Below are 21145 nucleotides of genomic sequence, written 5' to 3'. Positions count from 1 at the left end.
AATCTACTGCTTTGACATGATTCTTATAAAAGTATGAGAAGTATGCCATTCCAATGCTGCAGGATCCTTTCTCCAACACAAGATGTACGTGTTTAATATTCTTCTAGTTAGCCACGCATGTACACGTGAGCTACGTCTTCAAAGTATTACTAACTGTATAAACAGAGCACTATGTTCAAAGACTCTAACTGTCAATCAAAGCCCAGCTTTCACAAGAACATTCAGAAGTATTTCTGCTGGATGGGTGGCTATTGACAGTTTACTTCTATCCCCAACCAACAGAAGTTAAATTTTTAAAAATTTTTTTACAGATTTATTTTTTAAGAGATAGAAGAAAGATTTCTTACTAACAAGCTGTCAAGCCATTTTTCCTTCAGTTCTTTACTACCTTCTCATACATACATGCAAGATGTGGTGGAAAATTTCAATTCCACTAACAGAAGGTCTGAGAAGCGTTTCTCTGTACGCACACTGCCTAAACTCACCAGCATAACTGCTCTCACTGTAGAGGCTGTGGTTGGTCACCTCAACTGGCTACAGCTTTGTTTATATTACACTGCAAATTTATTTCTAATCAATCCTCAAACAAAACCAGATTGGTATTTAGATAAATACTGCCATTTCACAGGCAGTGAAACAAGGATATCAAGACACCTGAAGAAGCCAGTTCAGCAAATGCAGAAAGCAAGCATAGCTCTGAGCAACCTGAAAAAGGGTCTACTGCTTATCTTACCCAGTGTTGTGGGTTTTTTATCAGCAAACAATGAATTTTCAGCAACCAGAATTTCCTTCAGGTTTGCATAATTCTAAAGATGGCTTCACGCAACATACACAAGCAGACATACAGATTTAAAGCAATTTGTAAAGCATATAGATAACATGGTTGAGTAGATAATACAGGCATATTAAGAGCCAGGTTCTGTCTCAGTTTATCACCAAATCCAACCTAACTAGTTTTAGAAGAGCCTACGCCCCAGACACCCTACTGATAAGGTAGAACAAGTATCTGCACCCTTTGTTTGGAAGGTAGAGGGACAACAGACACACAAGGAGGCCATCCATGACAAAAAGGTCCCTTTAAGCTCTGCTACTATGCAAACAGCCCACCAGAACTGAACAGCAAAAACAAAGTGGCACTACTTTCTTAAGAGAGGCCAAACAGCCATCAAAACAGGACAACCATCTCAAAGTAACTGCAAACACTCAGAGCTGAGCAGGGTAGCTGTATGGGTATCCGTACTGGAATCACAACTGAACTCAATACAAAAAGCAGCAAGCTCTCCCTCAGTTCATTATGCAGGTAAATTACTATGTGTATTATACACTCTTTCCACATAGATTGTACCACCAATGAGCACTTAAAATCAGCATTGTTTTCAAGAATACAGCACCCAATTTTCAGTGAACTCTCAGAGGACATGCTCCACCACTTCTCAGCTCCTGCTTTGTTTGAAAGAAATTATGTCTCTGCTAAGGAATATTTTTTCATTTTCCTTCCTTCAAAAGGATTTCATTGATTCCGTCTAGGCTTTAAAAAACACAACAAACAAGCCAAGCACCTCATAGATCCACTTTTCATCTCCCTTCCCTATTCCACAAGTTTCTTCTCAGAGACCCAACAAGGAAAAGCCACCTCTGCTTTTAAGCCTGTCTATTTAAAGGCATCTTGGAACATGTGTATCTACCCTAAAGAGATACATTCATTCTTCAGATATAGTAAACTGCAATTTCATAACAGTCTTTAAATAACTTCAGTAAGTGTTGTCAAGTAGCATCAGGAACAGCACTGAGATCTGACTCTGCTGAAGACCAGGCAGGAATATCCCACAGAAGTGTTGGTAAAATAATGTATATGAGGTAGCAGCAGTCACTTTTCATGACAGGCCACAATTCGGTAGTTCAAACAGATTTTGGGATGGTCACCAGGATCAGCCTATGCAGTTCATGGCACATCTCATACACTAGTCTCAGTCAAGTTTCTAGACAAGTGCAGGAGAATGCTACAGCCTGCTACTCTGGCTCTCCTTCTCTTTCCCAGTATAGGAAGAATGTCTGTTGGAGCAGCATAAAATCAAGGTTTAGACCACAGGCTCAACACCTCTTCCAGTTTCTACTGTCACTGATTATGATAACTGAATATTCCTCATCTTCCTACAGACATCAGATCATTTTTAACTCCTGCTGAATTCTTGCTCCTGATGATTCTCACAGCATGAGTTTCACTTCTTAATTGCAACCATACTAAATAGTCTATCATCAATTTATACTACTTTCTGTATCATCAGTCTTCGAACCTAGCAGAAACTTTTGATGTAGCTAAAAGTCACCATACTCTCAGGAATGTTTGCCGATGATACCAAGCTGAGCTAGTGCTGTTGATAAGCCAGGAGAGAACAGGACTGTCATCCAGAAGGACCTGAAGAAACTGGAGAACGGTGCGGCCAGGTGATCCTAATGAAGGTCTCAACCGGACCAGCAGCCAGGGTCTGCCTTTGGTCAGGAACACATCTGCACCTACTCAGCACCAGGCTTAAGAATGAGGTTTTTAAAAAAACAAAAAACAAAAAAAACAAAAAAAAAAAAAAAAACAAAAAAAAAAAAAAAAAACAAAAAAAAAAAAAAAAAAAAAAAAAAAAAAAAAAACAAAAACAAACAAAACTTGGGGTGTGGTGGACAAAAAGCTGGACATGCACCAACAGTACATCCTTCCAGCCCATAAGGCAAATGCACCAACAGTACATCCTCTCAGCCTCATAAGGCAAAATTGCATCCTGGGCTGCACAAACGAAGCATCCACACCTAGAGAGGGATTCTGCACTTTGCTCTGCTCTGGTAGGACCTCACCTGGAGTACTGCATCTATCTCCAGAGCCCTTAATACAAGAAGGACATGGACAGAGCAGGTCCAGAGACGGCCACAAAAATGAGCAGGGGGCTGAAGCACCTCTCCTACAAAAAACAGGCTGAGAGCTGAGGTTATTCAGCCTGGAGAAGAGAAGGCTCAGGGAGACCTAATAGTGACCTTCCAGTACCTGAAGGGGTCTACGTAATGAGGGCAATGGTTTTAAATTAAGAGTAGGTTTGGATTGGATATAAAAAATTCTTTACCATAGGGTAGTGGAAAATGGAACAGGCTTCCCAGGGAGGCATGAGACTCTTCCCTGGAATAATTCAAGGTGAAGCTTGACAAGGCTCTGAGCAACCTATCTAGTTGAGGATGTCCTGCTTACTGCAGGGGGGTTGGACTATATGACCTTTAGAGGTCCCCTCCAACCCAACTTATTCTATGACAAGGATTCTTTGACTTTTGCCCTGTTTAAAGCTTCTTAAGGAAAGTTCCTCTTCTTATACATTGTATTTTTGTTCAGAGGCGAAAAACATTTTGGACAAAAAGAGCAAGGTAAGCTGAAGGAACTGTTACCAGGCAAGGGAAGCTGTAACAAATAGGTGTAACATTGAGCAAGTTTAGCAGACTCTTAAGGATACAGTTAGATGAACATTGCTTCTGGCAGCAACAGGGGCTTAAAAACCTACTACCATCAGTCTGATATGCCATGCAACCATTTCATGGTCAAACAGTTAACTCTGGCAAACTGATACAGTGTGGTTGTTTTTTTTTTTTTTTTTTTTTTACCAGGATACTTGTAATTCACATCATCTCCTTGATCCATTTCAGCACATAGCAGCTCTAGCAGCAGTACCAGTACACACAGTGGTGCAGTCAGAACTGGCAATCACCAAGGGACTCCTCAAAGCTAAGTCTATCACAGAAATATTCAGAGATGTATCAACAGGGCAGCTAGGCCTATAGATAAGTATACTGTCACAAAGTACAACCCCACTTCCTCAAAAGTAGAAATTAAAAGTCAACATAGGAATAGTTTGGATTCATCACACGTTAAAATGTCACCTAATGTTTTGCTATTGTTGTTAAGCTAACTAGCATTTTGTCTTAAAGGCAACTTTTAAAAATTTCCCAGCAGATGGGGTTTTCTATGCTCAAGATCATCAAGATTATCTGGAATTCTTAATTCTGAATAAGGTTGCTGTTCTTCTGCACCTACATAGTCCCCACAACAAAGGAAGTCCAGCTCCAAAGTTATTAAACTTTTTAAAAAGAAAAAAAAAAACAAAAATCAAAACAAAACAGGCAAGTCAAGGTACAGGGTAAAGCTATTTCAAATACAACAGGCAGAGCAATGCTGAGACAAAACTTCTGCAATTAAATTTCCTTCCATTCACAAACTGCTCTAGAAACCAAGTTAACACCTTCGTTTTGCCAGCAGGAAGACTTGAGAAACTCCAGTAGAGGTTTTAAGCAGGAAATTCAAGCCCAGAGCAAATCTTGCTAGGTTAAAGGACTTCATATCTATGTAAACAGGCCACAGACCTTACTGAGGCACAGACATTTCTGTGAAGTCCAAGGCCACACAAACTAGATAGAGGGATTTTATGAAAGCTGCCCACATCTCTCCAAAGACATTCTGGTAAAATTCTAGAAAGCAGAAGCAATGCAACCCTGCTAGGTAGCACAGCCGACATTTAAGATGTGAATTAGTTTGAATACTCACTTGAGTGTAAATTACTCCACAGGACAGTTGCTGTCAGTTGTTTTTTTGTTTTTTTTCCTAATGAATGTATAACAGACCAACCAAATTCCTAAACCACAGGGACAGTTTTATGGCAACAGAATTGACACAGCACATTAGAAACTCAAAAGGAAAAAAAATCTAGAAAGAAATGTGCAGAAATAGGTATAGAAAGTAAATACATCACAGAGTAGCATGCCTTTGAATAGCTAGGAAACACAGATCAAAGGTACTCCATTCTTACCCACCATCAAACATATAAAACTTAAGAAAAGCTGTTATGTATTAATATTTTAGCCTTGTGGCTTATAGTTGCCTTAGTTTCTATATTTGGATATTTAGTGACAACTGTAGTTTCTCTGGCTGTGGACTAACCCTCACTGAAAACAATCCAAGTACATGAACTGTGAAGATGAAATGCAAGATGGGGGGGAGGGAGAGAGAGGGAAGCAGAGGGAAGAGTCCACACCCTTTGTGTTCATAATATACAGAAGATATCTACTAAGTTTCTGATTGTATGAACAGAAACCTACTTATTTTCTTTCACATTAAAATTCAGGTCCTGCGAAGCTGAGAAGACTGTGTTAACTGATAAACAAATCAACTGATTACAAAGAAAGGAAAGCAAGACAACTCCCCAAAACCACAAAAACCTACAAGGACATCCCAGCCCACAACAAAGATGGTTACAACAGTCCTGTCATAGCCTAGCTCACACCAAAGCGGATTGCAGTTTCTCCAAAAACATCTTTACAGCATAAATGAGCTAAATAATCTGTATTGGGAAAACTATACGGTACATCAGCAACAGAATTTTTACCACGCATTGAAAAAAAAACAAGTTTATATACACACAGACAAAATACATCTCCAAAAGAATTTCTAATGTAAACGTGACCAAAGATGAGCAGCTGAATGGGAGGGGGACTTAGACAAAAACTTGTTTGGGGTGGAGTTTTTTTTGTTTGGTTTTGTTCACACTTATTTAACGTCAATGATTGATTAACATTTTGGATAAAGGAGGTCTTTGTAAGTGATTCAGCATCCCCACCCCTTCAATTAAGGTGTTAAGAGTTCACAACAGTGCAGTGAGACCCAATATCCCCAGACCCCTCTCCACAAAAAAAAAACAACCCAGAAAACATATAAACAAAAAAACCCACCCACCCCACTGGGAAAATTCCAAAATCCCCAAACTGACATTGCTGCTAGCTCCAATTTAAAAAAAAAGAAAGCTGCGTTTCTTTTGTTGTTTGAGGAGGGGCCAGCAAGGGAGACAGGGAAAGAATATGAGCCCTCGAGCCATTTTTATGCTCTGAGTATGAAGAAAAGGACACATTCATTAAAATAATCTCTTTGGAAATCACTGTTAAAAAAAAAAAGCCAGAAACAAAACACACAACGAGCTATCATGCCGACTTGTCCAAAACAGATATAATACCTCACCAAAGCAACTCCTGTGATTCCCAGGAGAAAAGAGATCAGTCTGCTATGGGATATGGGCATGTGCACTTCTAGCACAGCTCTGCTGCAAGCACAGGATGAACACAAAACAACTGCATTAGCCTCTATTTAACTGCACCAGTTCAACAACTACAACATCCCACCACAGACAGCAATGGGGCATTGCAGCCCATAAATAAAGCAGAAGAGAAGAAACAAAATGAAAAGAATAAAGCTGTTCAGGTATGTTAATTCTTTCATTCCATCCCCTGTGATTATTTTTTTTTAAATTTCATGCTATGCCTTGCCTAGCTTTCTAACATTTGTTTTTGTAATATTTTGAGCAATTGCTGTCTTAATATTATCCTCCAACAGAACAGAAGAAAAAAATCTACATCTTTTTTTCCTCCTGCTTTTAAAGCCTGATACATTTAAGGATGCTTCAGAACACCCTATATCTTCTGTGTGGGCTTTTCACTGAGAAACTGAGGACAAAATACTTCCAAGGAATATAAAAATGTTACTGGAACTCCTCAAAACTGGAAGAACTGTCTCCCCCACTTTCTTCAACTGTATTTTGACGGTAGAGCAACTAGCTATCAACAGGGAGGCTTAATCAGACAAACCTGACTTGGCACAACATTTTCTTCTCTGCCCCAAAGTCAGTAAGGCTAATGCCCAAATCAAGGTCAGTTTACAAAGTAAGACCTACAAGACTTTGATGTTCCTCTCCCAGAAACTGAGATTCACGATTGTTTGCAAACCAGTTTCAGAGTCCAAGTTAAGTTTGGTATCTGGAGAATAAAAGCATCTTCCCTCTCACACTGTTGGGCTTTGAACTGTTCCACAACAAGCTCCCAACTGCCATTTCTTTTTACATACTTTCTTTCTTGTTGCATGACAATTTCCTCTCTTTTTGTTTACTATTAAACCACTAACCATATAATCATCCCACCTTAATATTTTGTACCCAAATAACAATCCTCAACTGACCGTCACATTGGCTTCTTCCCATCTGTGTCCTCACGCTTCATCTGCCCTCCTAGATAAACATCCACCTTCCACATTGCAAACATTGCAATCAGAAGCCTTTTTATTCCCATCATCCGGTGGCCTTAAGGACAGAAAATTGGACAGCACAGAAATACAGGGTGCTCTACCTCATCCTAGAAATAAAGCATCACTGTTTGCATGCATCCACCTGCCCCATCATTTCCCTAAGCACTTGACATCTCCGTGTGTTGTACGCTCATGTGTGTTCCGTGCCTCAACGCAACCCTTAACCACATGACAGTATCCCTACAAGTTTAGCCACTCACACTCCAATGATAGCCTCCCATGCAGCCTTTGCAGTAGGTCAGGGCACAGACCCCCGCTCATGCACATGAGCCATGCCTCTTCTCTACCAAAGAGAAACACTTCTACATAAACACAGATCCCCTGCCTTGCCAGATGCTGCTCTTCCCTACTGTCCCTATATACAAGATCTGCTCCCACACTCATTGTAAACTACAAACTCCTCTTGCACAACTATTGTCTGTACCAGTCTGACCCTACATGCTTTGGCTTTCCTGTATTCCTGCTCCCCTGAACTCTTCCCAACTGCTTCCCAACACTGGACCCCTACAATTCCCTTAAATTATGTACACCACCTCCCTCATAATTAAAGCACTTCCAATCCTGTATTCTGGCTCCTAATGCTTCCCCACACCACAATCCCACTCCATATACCTTTCTCACATTCACCCAAGTCTCAGCTCCTCAACATCCTCCCCATCACTATATCGATCCGCCTAGTTTATCAACTCATTTCTCCACTGCATACATAACACATTTCTTCAACCACCGCTCCACATCCTTCCTCTAGACACTCGTACTTCACTTTTTCCTGCAACACAGCCCTTCATCCCTTTCTCACAGAACATCCCAGGTGATGGAAGGTGCCATATACCATCTCCCACCCCCTCACTGCATGGGGTCATCACATACCCCATTTTCCTACTGTAGAACTTGGTGCCCAGCCTCTGCCTATAGCTCCACTGCAGAGCCTACACCCCCAGGTGCCACCCCACTTGCACCAGCTTCTTTGTCCTGGAACAGCCCACACCCATAATTCCCAATAGACTAGCCCTAGCATTGCAATCTGTCACATCCTATGTCCCAATCTCTCACTGGGACTAAACGCTCAGAACTACCTCTACTGCAGCCAACCACCATCCTCTGCATACAGCACAGCCCCTAGGCCACCCCAAGCACATCAGTGAACCTCAGTGAAGCACTCCCCACACCTACTCAAACAGCACAGCCTACGGAGCACCCCCAACACTACAGCCCACAGCACAGGCACCCAACAGCCTCAGCACAACTTAGGACTACCCACACAGCACAGCCACGTGGCCATTCCATGCACCCCAGTGTGACCGCAGAACACCCCACACATCCCTCCACACAGCAGAAGCCCTCTAAGGCATCCCTTGCACCACAGAGCATCCCACACACCACTCCACCGTAGCAAATCTCTTCGAGGGCATTTGATACACCACTGTGCAGCCCAGAACAACCACACACATCCCTCCACACAGCACAACCTCTTACGACATCCTCTGCAAGCCAGAGCCACCCCATACACCCCTCCATTTATAGCACAGCTCCCGGGGCACCCCCTACACCACAATGCAAAGGAAAGCACTCCATACGCCTCCCTCCATACAGCACAGCATTTAGGGCTGGCTTCCCATGCACCTCAAAAAAACCCTACACATCCCTCGATACCGCATAATCCCCTTGAGCACCTCCCACCCCTTGATTTGGGGCACCCTCCCGCATACCGGGGGCCCCACATACCCCTTCAGAGCGCGTACAGCCCCGGGCACCCCACGCACCTCAGAGGCATCCTCCAACCCACGCCCACACCGCACACCCCTAGGAGTACCCAACACCCCACCACGCAAGCGCAGGGGAGCCCTCGGGGCACGCCGCGGAACCGAACAGAGCCCCGGGGCCGCCAGAGCGCCGCCGTCCCGGGGGCAGCGTTCCTTCAGCCTTCGGCCGCGGCGGCCCCTTCCCTCAGCGACCCCGCCGTCCCTGTCCCCGTTCCCCCCCCCGGCCTCCCCAACTCTTAAAGTTTGGCGGGCGGCGACGGCTGGTGCCGTGGTCGCCCGGTTCTCGCCGCGCCGCCTCCCCCTCACTCACCCGCCGGGCCGTGGGGGGAGGGGCGGGGCCGAGGCTCCTCTCAGCCCCGGGCGGAGGGGGCGGCGCAGCGTCTCCCCCCGGCGACGGCGGTCCTCCCCCTCCCGCAAACACACACAGGCTCCATTGTCCGCCAGCGCCTCCCTCCCCTCCTTCCCGCACACATGGTACCGGCCCATCGCAGCCCCTCTGGCCCTCGAACCCCCCCCAGCCCCCCCCCTCCCGCTCTTCTCTCCCCCCCTCCCGCTTTTCCCCACATCGCTTCCCCCCACCCCCCACCTTCGCCTCCCCACCCCCCTCCCGCCGCGTCCCGCAACCCGGAGAGAGGAATGGTACCGCCCGTGGCGCGCGCGCGCCCCGCCCGGGAATGGTACTGTCCCCTACTCACTCCGCCGGCGGGACCGCCTCTCGCTTCCCCTTTCCGGGCAGTGGTCTCGCCCGGCCCCCCGCCCCGCCCCTCCCCAGCGAGAGGGCGGAGAACGTATCCCTCCTCCTCCCCCCCCCCCCCCCCCCCCTCTCCTTCATCACCTCCGCCCCCCTCCCCATCAAGCTTCCCTCCCACACCCCCGCTGCCCACGCTCTCCTCCCGCCTTCGCCTACACAGTGGGAGCCACCGCCGCGCTCTTAAAGGACAGGTCCGCCGCGGCGAGCGCCCGCGGGAAGCACCGCCCCTCCTCCTTTCCCTCCCTCCCTCCGTCTCCTCTCGCCACGGCACCGCCCCCGCCATTAACATAGCCTGTCCCCGCCTCGGGGCGGCCCCACCCCTCCTCCCCTTTTAAAGGGACCGCGCACCCAGGGGCGCTTGTTAAAGGGGCCGCGCCTCCCGCGCACCCACTCCTCCCCGTAACTCCCCTCCGCCGCTTACGGGAGTCTGGGCAGTCTCCTCCCACGGCGGGGCGGGGGGGGGGGGGTCTCCGCCTGCCCCCGGTGCCCGCAGCCGCCGCAGGGGAGGGGCCGCGCGGGCCCCTGTCAGCGCGGGCCGCGGGAGCCGGTGCCCCCCGCCTCGCCCCGCCCCGCCCCGGCACCTCACCTCCCCCGAGGCGGCGCGCGGGGCCCGCCCCCTAACGGCACCCTAACGGAAACGGCGCGGGGCCCGAGGGGAGGGGGGCTGAGAATGAGGGGGCGCCCGTCCGCCCCCCTCCCGCCACCGAGCCCTGAGTCCTCCGCACATCCCGGGGGAGGCTCACGCCCGGGCCGGGGGACGCTGCGGGGAAGGCGCCCCGCCAGCCCTCCTCGGCACCGTCCTGCCCGCAGCCACCGCGGCTGCCCGTCGGAGGGGCTTCTGCAGCGCTGGGAAGCCGAGGTGGGGCACGGGGCGTTGCAACCAGCCCCGGAGCCCTGCCGTCATCTCGACGGGGGGGCACGGCCCAGAGGTGCCGGGTGGCGGGCAGGCAGGAACATTATGGAGCAGCAGGCACACCAAACGTGGAATTTCCCTTGCACACATTTCTGAAGATGGGAGGGGGACGGCTGCCCATCGGTAAGGCAGAAAGATCGCTGGAGGGAACTTCTGGAGGAGAAGCACGTTTCTCCTACCTGGTGGCTGAGCAACTTGGCTCTGTCCATCAGCGGGCTGATGGAGCCCCTCAGAGATCTGACAGCCTTTTCCGATAGGAGAAAGCACTGGATTAGGCAGCAGTTTACAACTAAACAGGGAGGAACCAGGCAGTAATGACAAACAGACACAACCTATCAAGTCCTAAATATGCTCAAGGGCCTTATCCTGAACAAATGCTCCATGTTTGGAGGATTAACCATCAATGTAGTTTGAAACCGGCTGGCAGCTAGAGTTTTGAAGATTTGTAGCAACCCCCCTCCCTTTTCAGTCTGCAACTTACTCTGTCAGAAAAGCGCTTTCAACATCCACTAATCCTTCTCCTTCACCTCCACAAAATGTTCCTAAAATGGGCGATCTTGTGGGTTGCAAGGAAGAGCCTTCCAAACCACCGGTGGCACACAGATGCACAGAACCGCTGCAGTCTAACGAGAGCAAGCAGGCTGATCATTTTTGCATATCCACGATGCCTGAATAACCTGTTTTGCCAATACAACAGAAGGATAGAAATGCAGTGTGTTCTCCCTCTCCCTTTATCCTCAAACGACCCAGTGTTAACCCTGACCAACTCCCACTTTTAGATAACCCAACTCTTTCGAAGAAGACCCTTTCAAGCACTGAGCATTCAGACTGCATCACTCGGACAGATAAAATCAACTCCTCCCTCTGCTCAGCCCCTTAAGGCGGTTTTCCTTTTTCTGTCCCTCTCTTCTTCCCTCTTCCATGCCTACTTGGTGACATCGTTAAAGAACTCTTTACACCTTCCTGAGCGCTGGAACAGTAGCCAATTCACACCTCTTCCCTAGCCACATACTCCTCGAGGGGGGATACTTCTGAACAGTTTTCAGTCCCTTCTGGTTTGCAGACCACACCCTAAACACTTCCCACTGGACAGAATTTCAGCCAGCTGATGACTCTTCCTTGCTTCTCTCCATTTACCTTATCCAGACAAGTCCCAGGATACGAGTTCCCAGTATCCACAGCTAGGAGGGGGGAACTGTTGCGTGTCTGTCCAGTCCTCCCAGCTCACCCACCAACTCTAGCCCTACTCGTACCTTTCCTCTGATCACAGCAGCAACTTCTAAAGCTGAAGCGTTCGTGAAACCTGACTGATCAGCTACACTTGAACCACCACCTTTGTTGCCATTGGTTCAGCCTGCTCTTTCACCTGACATATAAACCTACCCTATTTTTACACTGAGATGCTTTTTGGGGGTTTTGGTTTTTGTTTGTTTTGGTTTTGTTTTTTTAACATAACACCTACAATTCCACCTCTTCTTTACACATCCCATAGTGGAGGCTGCAACAGCAGTACTGTATGGAGTAGACCAGCCAGGCAGCAAAACACACTGTAAGGAACAGATAAGCCTTGCAGTGCTTTAGATGGAACACCGGCTCTCACCGACACCAGGAGACCACAACAGTTTTCTTAAAAGGAAGACCACTTCCCCTAGACACTAGCACTAGAGGCTGGGATTTTCCTCAGGAGCCTAAGGAAGCCAGGCACCTATCTTCCATTTCCTGAAGTTACCTTTGAAAATGTTAGCCTGTGCTTTAATCCCAACACACAAAACAGCCGCAGGAAAATTTTTGTTCTCCTTCCTCCTCAGACCAGGTACTTTGCTGTCGTCTCCCTTGCAGAGTTAGACTGCTGAAAAGGAGCATAAAATGCTACTAGTTCGCAGATGCTGTGGTTCCTCCAACTCTCCTCCCATCCCCCCGACCCCATCCCCCACATTTCAAACAGTTATAAATGACTGTGCAACTCCGCAGGCAGCGGTCTCAAATAACCACACCAAGCCTCTCCCTTCCAACGGCTTCATGTCTCTTCCTTCCTCTCTTTGGGGCTCTGGATAGCAACTATCAAGGTGTTTTGCTTCACTCTCAAGAGTTAAGCTTCTACTTAACCCACCACATTTGAGAATCTGTCACAGCAAACTGCTATGAGCACTGAATACCCAAGGGAGGGATTCTCAGATGAGAAATCCCTCATGCTGCCCTTGAAGGGTTTTACCATAGAAACTGACAACAACAGGCTCCCAAATGATCGTAACTGTGATCATAAGGTTGTAAAGCAGGCAGTATTTCAGGTAGCAGAGCCCCAGACTACAGGACCACCACAGCCAACCTCAAGAGCATCACCCTGTATTGGGGCCTTGCCCTCCCTGGACCGAGACTGTAAAAGCTGCTCCAGAGAAGCCAGCTGTCCGGGCTCTTTACAGCACTCCAACAAATCCAAGAACATCTTGGAAACATTACAGCTCTCACCACCACATTCTCCTTGCAACTCCCTGGCTGCAGCAGGGACAGAAGATCAGCCTTTCTATTCAAAAGCAGGGTCCTCTTCCATTAGAGCAAAACAATCCTAAGGAAGTTGCTACCGAGCAGACAGATCAGACGAGATAGGCCAGCCAGCAACATACATTTGCATTACACTTTCTATATATGGTTCAGAGCATGGCACACCCCAATCATGGCTTTTATTCTCTTTTAGGGCCTGGCCCTGCAAACATTTAATTTTACATGTATAAGTAGAGTCCCACTGAAACACAATGGAGCTACTCATGCAAATAACGTTAAGAGAGTGTGGGACATGGCTCAGTTTCACCATTCCATCTGCAGCAGACCCAGTTTAAGAGGATCTTGCCGTGGTCTCTCACAGTTACTGCTGCTCACTTGTGCCAGTTAAACTATTTATGTAGCCACACTCATAAGTGAATTGTTTAAATGATATGACTTTCTTTTTTTTTTAAAGCTCTACTAACAAGAATAAATCCTTAATGCCAGACCAGCTTCAATGTAGCTCTTCATCCCCACAAGTGGCTGAACTGGCACAACTGGAGGAGGTGGAAACATCTGAGTAACAGGAACTTTTGAAGATGGGATTGAGGGCAGCCAAAATGGCAACACAGAGCCTTAGCGTATGAAGGCTGGAGGCACTACTCTCTTCTGAAGTTACACCCTGCTCCTGACCATGCACTCTCTGCAGCAGAGCTTCTTCCCCAACCACACAGTCCATCCCACATGAAACGAGTTTCACCTCAAACACAACAGCAAATTGAGCCTTTTCAGTCATTAATGCTTAAAAACCTTCCCTCAAGAAAATCTGTCACCATTAAGAAAAATCTGCCAACATTCACAACACCCAGGATCAGGGATGTGTGCTCCTTGCAGGTAAAGGGTGTATTCACCATGTGTGTAGCCAGTACACAGCTTCCTCTGCAGTATAAAGATCTCTCCCTATTAGCTTTGCCGTGGCACATTTGGGCCATGCAAAGGGTTTCCTACAATTTTTTCCCAGTTTGTGGGGTATTTTATCTGTAGTAACCCTGTGCTAAAATTGCATCACATATTTTCTGTCTGCTGAGGCAAGATTTCCCTCTTTGACTGTGATTATAACGTTCCAGCAGGGAAGCTCCACTAACTCCTTAAGAGCTTTGCTCTCTGTACTGCCTCCCGACTTCTGTATTCATGTACACCTGCTCAAAGTGGGTGTAAAAAGCTATCACTGTTGGAAGTGAAGAACACACATCATTAGAAGGATGTTTTGCTTTGTTTGTTTGCTTTAGGTTTTTTTGGGGGGTTGCCCTCTTTTTTGCTCTGGTGTAAATGATCAGAGCCACTGCAGGACAAGAGCAAGATCAGGCTCTACAAAATCTTTTTCTTACAAGCTTTGAGTTTTACATGGCTTCCTGCTCTAATGAGCCTTCTCAAAAGGAAACAACCCTTCTCTGTAAGGAATCCAGGTGATTACAGTTCGCATACCACCGTGATCTCTCTGCATGGGCACAGGGGAGCTGCCTTCATGAATCTTGCTGCAGGATGAAGTGAAAAGCTGGACAGTGTGAAAGAGATGAGAAAGGACCACAGGGTAGTTTAACATCCACAGTTAACTTGGAAAAAATCCTCCTTTCATAAAGCCTTTTATTTATTGTAAATCATTCCTAAAAGATTAGGAAATCAGCCCTGAGGGAGGCAGAGAGATTGTTGTGGCTTGCTTTCTAGTTCAGTGTCTTTTGGTAGCAGACATTACCTTGAGTCTCCCCCGTTTTGCTGAACCTCAGTCCTGCAAAGGTCAGAGGACATTCTTAACTTGGTTCAGGTGAACAATCCCTCTGCTCCCTGACTTGTGTGGGACTTACAGACTCAGAGGAAGGAAATGCAAATATATCCATACCAATGTCTGTATCCATATAAATATATGTACACACCCTAAAGTACACATACACACTTCACTACCTCTGTCCCCACCACTGGCACAAGACCACCTGTAGCTCCCCTATACCAATTACTACTGCCTCACTGGCTGCACAGTGAACAGAGCTCTCTGTTGGGAAGGAGACTGACTGATGGATCTGACCAGGACTGGCTGCACAACCTCACCCTACAGCAACAGCACACAGACTATGGCAAATTCAGCTGGGCAAGAAGGCCTTGCTCTCACTTTTCTTGTGCAACAAGAAGCAGTTTATCTTGTATTCTCCTATTCACACATGAACATCCAAACAATCTGAGCCTTAATCAAGTTTCAGCTCGAGCATGGAATTTGGCCTATGGTTAAAATATTCTTCTGGGTCTCCAGAGAGACTACTAGTTGATCTGCCTCCTCTTCAAGACATTATCCCACATCAAAACTCTGACGCAATGAACAAATCCCATCTATTATAACATTCCAATTGCAGGAAGCTCTTGCCCTATTTATAAAGTCATCTTTCAAGTCAATAGCCAGGTATGAGGCAAATACCATGCAGCCACAGAGATAAATGCTCAGTTTTATATCTTCTATGATTTAAAAAAAAAAGAAAAAAAAGAAAAAAAAAAAGGAAGAAGGAGGAGGAGAGATGAAATACTGAATCAGAAGGGAAATCAGGTAAACAGAGTCTGGGGAAACATATGTTCCTGCAACACATGAAAAATATTAATTCATACTAAACAAAGGTAGGACATTTTGGCATACAGAAGACTCCAAATTCAGCATTTGCCCAGAACCATTGCTCCCATTACACTGTCCCCATGTTCTGCAGGGAACCACAAACAGACACTGCATGCTGTGGTGCCACCAGGAGAATTTGGCTGTAGAACTGCCATACCCTCGAGCCTTTTAAGATTCTCAGCCATGACTTTACACTCCCTATTTATGTGTATGACCATCTTTGACTTCAGTGAGAAAAGACATGGCAGCAGCTCAGAAAATTGCCAGACTCACCTCCCGCTTCCACTCAGCCTCATGCTGAGCCTAGTCCAAGACAGCAAGCCCCCTTGCACATTTTCTATAATGCCTACCCCACAGCACCAAGGTACACACATGCACTTCCATGGTGTAAAACCAACTGAATGGAATTTTATTTCCAAAGGAATATTTCTCAGAAAGCCATGACCAGCTAAGGAAGCACCTTTCATTAGGAGCATCTCTCTAACAGGATAAATAGAAGCGAGCTAAGTCTGCCCTCAGACAGAGAGGAGTCATCTGTCACCAACACATACAACAGCCTCTTGGCATAACAGGCTTTTTGTGCCTTCTAGTGCTGCTCCTCCAGCACCCAGCTGCTCAGGTGCCCACTTGCTGCACAACAGGGCAGCAATGCAGATGGGTTACACACAAGGGCTACTGCTGCCCGTAAGGTCAGTGTGCAGGTGTTTCAGGGTACACTGTTGCTCATGTCTCTCCTGCAAGGCTACAATAAACAAAAAATAACTTCAGCATCATTTCCGCTCTGGATTTCACATGAAGAAGAAACCAGGCCCCCACTGTGTTGCAGACTGGCCCATTAAAGCAAATGGTTAAAATTCTTGCTATGAAAAAGTAGGCGTTGTTGTCTGTTTTGTGAGGCAGAAATCAATATTCCCGCCTCCTCTCCTTCTGTTATTTCACCTTGAGATACTCATGCTCAGATAGATGAGATGTGAATCTTACTCACTGTTACTGCAACTTTTTTCTCTCCAGCATTTCACAGGGTCACAGATGTTCTTGGAGTCCTAACCCACCTGTAATTTACCACTCAGCTCTCTAAACTGAACACCACTGGTGACTGAAGTAGTGACTGCTTTTCCTTCCAAATCACACCACTGGGACTATTTCTAACTATCTATCTATAGCTTCTATCTCAGTCATTTTGCTCCTTGTGTGCTCCAATAACAACCCTCTCTCTGCCACAGCCTCTTTCTTCTCTGGACCCCTACAATTCGCTCCCTGGTGCTACCTTTTTCTATATCGTGTCCACCTCATATAAATGTTGTTTTACTGTGAAACGCCCCTTCTGCTCCCTGTCTCCCTTTAATCTAACTGGGGGGGGTAGTTTGATTAAGCCTAAGAATTTGGAGAGGGAGGGAGGCAAGGGGGGAAGGACCTGGGAGAATGCTGCTCAGTCCAGGCAAGTCTGAAGCAATGTTGGCTGGGGAGAGACAAGCAGGGTAAAATAAGCTTGCACCATACCTCAACAGCTGCTCCTTTGACAAGGTTTCCCTTCGGGCAGTTCAGACTCAGGGGCCTGGACCAATTCCCACAGATCAGGTAGCAATAATGCCAGGCTGACTGGGCTTTTCTGATGAGTCCTCTTGGATGCAGCTCTGCCTACTAACATGCCTGCCTCTGTCACCTAAGGATTAGACAACTGCAATATGTTCTGTTTGGCACCATGCTTTAAATCCATTCATAAACTGAAGGCAGAGCAGAATTCAGCACTCTGTGAGATAAGCAGTGTCTCTCACCCACAATCACTCTCACATTTGTGCTCCATTTTTATGCCATCTGACCACTGGTTTTCAGACAGATTTTAACATCTCCCTGTTGACCTCCAGTGTCTTGCATACCAGAATACCTCCAACCTGAAAAATCACCTCTTGTATTCCCTAGAAGCTGTAGAAAAGGGAACTGGTATTCTCACACAGGTACTTAGGAGGGTAGAGTTGAGGGCTGTTCAGTCTTTAATTTGCCATTGTTTGCTGGTGACAGTCTGATGAAATTGCTTGAGTTATAATGAAGACAGTTTTCATTATCTGTCATTTAAAAATGTCAGGGGAGCTCAGACTGAATGGAAAGGTGCTACCTGTTGTTTCAAATAGCTTTTGATGAAGGAAATACATTTCAAAAGTACCCGTCACTGATTCACAGGTGCTGTACAAAGATTACATAAAACAGTAAGATCCCTCCAAAGAAAACAAGCACATTTTCCCCTTGTTCTTTAGTTTAGGCATTGGCTTATCATCAGTGTGGTGCTGATTTTCTTCTGCACTGTCAGCTTTCAGATAAGAAAGGACCTAGATGACAGAGGGCTATACCAACAAAAACATGAGCCTTCACTATTACAGGCCGCTCTAGAGTTTTAGCTTAGCTCCATAAAATCTTCACTTGTACTTTTATGTGCACACTTTTATGGTGCAAACTCTGGACTACAACAGATGTCATGGCTGGACATACTTCTGCCCAAACACTTAGCTAGTCCCTTTCGGCTGAAGGTGTTGGCTTCTCACAGCTGAACTGCAATAACAGACTGTGTGAATGTTCCTCGTCCATCTGAGCACAAAATCTGCCAGCTTACTTTAAATCATATCTGTTTATTGTGTAGCATGAATACATCTGCTTATGATACCTGCCTTGCAGATCCTAAGAGACACATAGGGCAGCATGTTTCTTTTCTGCCTATATCCGTATATTTATTAAAGCATCCATTTAAAATGTGAGGTGGTGCTGCATAAGGGACCAGCCTTGGTCACAGAACTCTAATGGGATACACTCCCTATGCCTTGTCTTGTTTACAAGATGAGCTGTTCCTACACACAGCCTGTACCTTTTGCCTGTCCTTTCTGTGAAACCAAGAGAAAATGAATGCCAGCAGTCCAGCCAGCATGCAAGGAATGTGGGTAATATTCTGGCTACAGAGACTTTAAGAACATTTTTTATAACTGCTTTTATATCAGTATCCAGCATCAAAGATGGTAGCATGAATCCCCTTCATCATCCCCAAAGGTATTCAAAAGATGTGCAGCTGTGGTGCTTAGGGACATAGTTCAGTGATGGAAAGGGCAGTGCCAGGTTAATGGCTGGACTCAGTTTTAAAGTCTTTTCCAACTAAAACAATCCTATGAATCCCTTGTAAACTTTTAAATGCTTTAGCACAGGTACTTTCCCTAAGAATCGGATAACGAAGATTGCTGCTCCTTTGCCCAGTTAACACAGCTTCAGCCTGCCTGGATCCCATACAAGTTAGCTGGCTTCTTCATCCAGGTCCAGCATCCAGTATGCACTGTTCCCCATGGTGTCCCAGCTCTTTGTGGTATATATGAGGTTCAAAACTAAGATTTGACAGTAATCAAAGGAGAATGACTGAGCCTTAGTATGGTAGACTCTGAAGTCACACATATGGGGAAGAAATAACAGTTGCTCTGAGACCCTATCATTTCCACATCTTGTTTCCATTAGGACAATGCTTCCCAGGCACTTGCTTGAGCCATCCTTACAAAGCGAATTCCAAAGAAAAGGGTTTATGTTTTTGGCAATACGTTTCAAAAAAACATGTCCCCATCTCCCTGCTGCCATAAGCAAGCACAACTCCAATGATTTCAATAAAGCTGCACTTTCTGTGGCCCTAAGGCTATAACAGTACAATAAACAAAGCCAAATACTGTGAGCCAGATGCTTTAAGTTCTGAATCCAAGTCTTCGATGTCTTACACTTATAATCCACCAAAAGATGACTGAACCCACACCTTCAGCTGGCTGTCACAGAAATCTTTCATCCACCAGCACAACATGGGTCCCAGGGCCATTCCAAGGCAGAGCAATAGCTGGTGGACCTCAGCTTGCTCATCATGGGCTCTTCCCCTTGAAAGGGCAGCGATACCCCATCCTCTAAGCTATGCACTCAGTCAGTGCTCCCACCCTCCTTGCACTCTCCAGAAAGAAACCCTGCACACCACTCTACTGGCCACACAAATCAGTCCAAGCAATAAAATGCTGATTCAAAAAACAAATGACCTTAAAATTTCAGCTTATCACTCCAGTTTCTTCACCTCCTCATCATAGAGTTTGTTTTCCTTCTGTATCTAAAACTTCCAAACAAACGCTACTCATTCCAAGCAAGGGATAGCTCAAGGCTGTTGCCAGACTAGGTTTGGGATCCACTGGTACATGCCAAAAGCAGACCCATGGCTCAGCTACACAACAGCATGCATCCTGGAGTAAGAAGGATGGAATTTTGGATAGTTGCTCAGGACTGAGTGAACTCAGCAAATAAATGGTCTTTTCAGCTTCAAAAGTGGTCCCTGAAGGCCAGCTGTAAGGGTCTTTGGCTTGATAGTATAGTTTGGGGAATGTACTGCCCACAGATCTAGTAAGTAAGCTGAAAATCCACAGGCAAAGGAAATGTTTTAAAACAGATGAGGAAAATCTACTTGAAATCAATACCATGAAGATCTCTAAAAGGAAACACACTGCAAAAAAGGACACTTTGGCCACATATAAATATTTAGTGATATCCTATAGTTCTAACAAAGCCTTTTTATTTAAAAAAAAAAATACTGTAATACACCTGATAGAGCAATCATCCTCACATAGCAAAATATGATTTTCTCACTTGGTAAATGAAAAATTACTCTGCTGCATCTCGAGCCTGGGGTTAGGGGCTAAGGTGAGCTGCTAATGGAAGGTTAGAGACCGCGTAACAACTCTTCAAGGAGCACCTTTCAGATGCACTTTTCATGTACAGTAACACACAGTGATCAGAAAGCACTGGCAGCACATACTAAAGTCACTGTCGCTGACAGTAGTTCTAACTGTGCAGTCACCAGTTGATAACTCGGGTTAAGACAGCCAGCTTGCATGCCAGCATTCCTTAGACCCCAGGTAAAAGCAATGCTGTATTCTTTCCCTCCTGGCATACCTACTGCAGCACATCTGGGTTAACCACTCACTCTCTCCTTGAAGATGAAGAGTCAAGCTGTAGAGCTGAGACAACAAACTTTTTGGCCACATCCAGTCAGAGACGGGCCCATTCAAAGAAAAAGATGCTGTGAAAATCAAGGAAAATACTGATCAGAAGCCATGCTGCTAGGAGCCCAATGCCATTCAGCATCTGCCAGGTATCAGCACGGGAGACTGCTAGATCCAGGCAGGATGGCTACACAATGTGCCAGTCACTGAGGAACTGGAGAGAAGCCAGACCTTCAGGGAGCCAGCAGGCCCTGGAGGTACGGATATTTACAACAAAAAAATCTGAGTGGAATCAGCAAGAGGAAGAGTCAAGGAGAAATACACTACATGCTCTAGCACCAAACAAGACATGTGGCTTAACAAGATGTTTCAGAATATCTGGCTCCATAAATTAGGTTGTGATTCCCACCCAGTTCTTTCACTCCCAGCTCCTGCTGATTTCT

The 21145-nt window shown here is 46.1% G+C and overlaps 1 protein-coding gene across 9 annotated transcripts in view; it reads right to left on the bottom strand.

Annotated features, from left to right (window-relative positions):
• BCL9 (BCL9 transcription coactivator) overlaps positions 1 to 21145 on the bottom strand; it is a 61184-nt gene that overhangs the window by 22604 nt on the left and 17435 nt on the right. Inside the window, exons 1-2 of one of the 9 annotated variants that reach the window (XM_030460382.1) lie at positions 7025 to 7122; positions 6035 to 6116 (exon numbers count right to left, since the gene is read on the bottom strand). The exons of 3 other annotated variants lie outside the window; for them this stretch is intronic. The gene's annotated coding sequence lies outside the window, so the exon portion shown is untranslated. Of the gene's footprint in view, positions 1 to 6034; positions 6117 to 7024; positions 7123 to 9556; positions 9629 to 9820; positions 9885 to 10085; positions 10106 to 21145 lie in introns of those variants that run through there. 5 more of the 9 variants (XM_030460375.1, XM_030460399.1, XM_030460389.1 and 2 more) reach the window with 5 other exon arrangements.

The sequence above is a fragment of the Calypte anna genome, chromosome 1, assembly GCF_003957555.1.
Source record: "Calypte anna isolate BGI_N300 chromosome 1, bCalAnn1_v1.p, whole genome shotgun sequence".
In the NCBI taxonomy this organism is placed as follows: Eukaryota; Metazoa; Chordata; class Aves; order Apodiformes; family Trochilidae; genus Calypte; species Calypte anna.
Note: the sequence above shows the minus strand (reverse complement) of the source record. Positions and strands in the feature narration are given on the sequence as shown.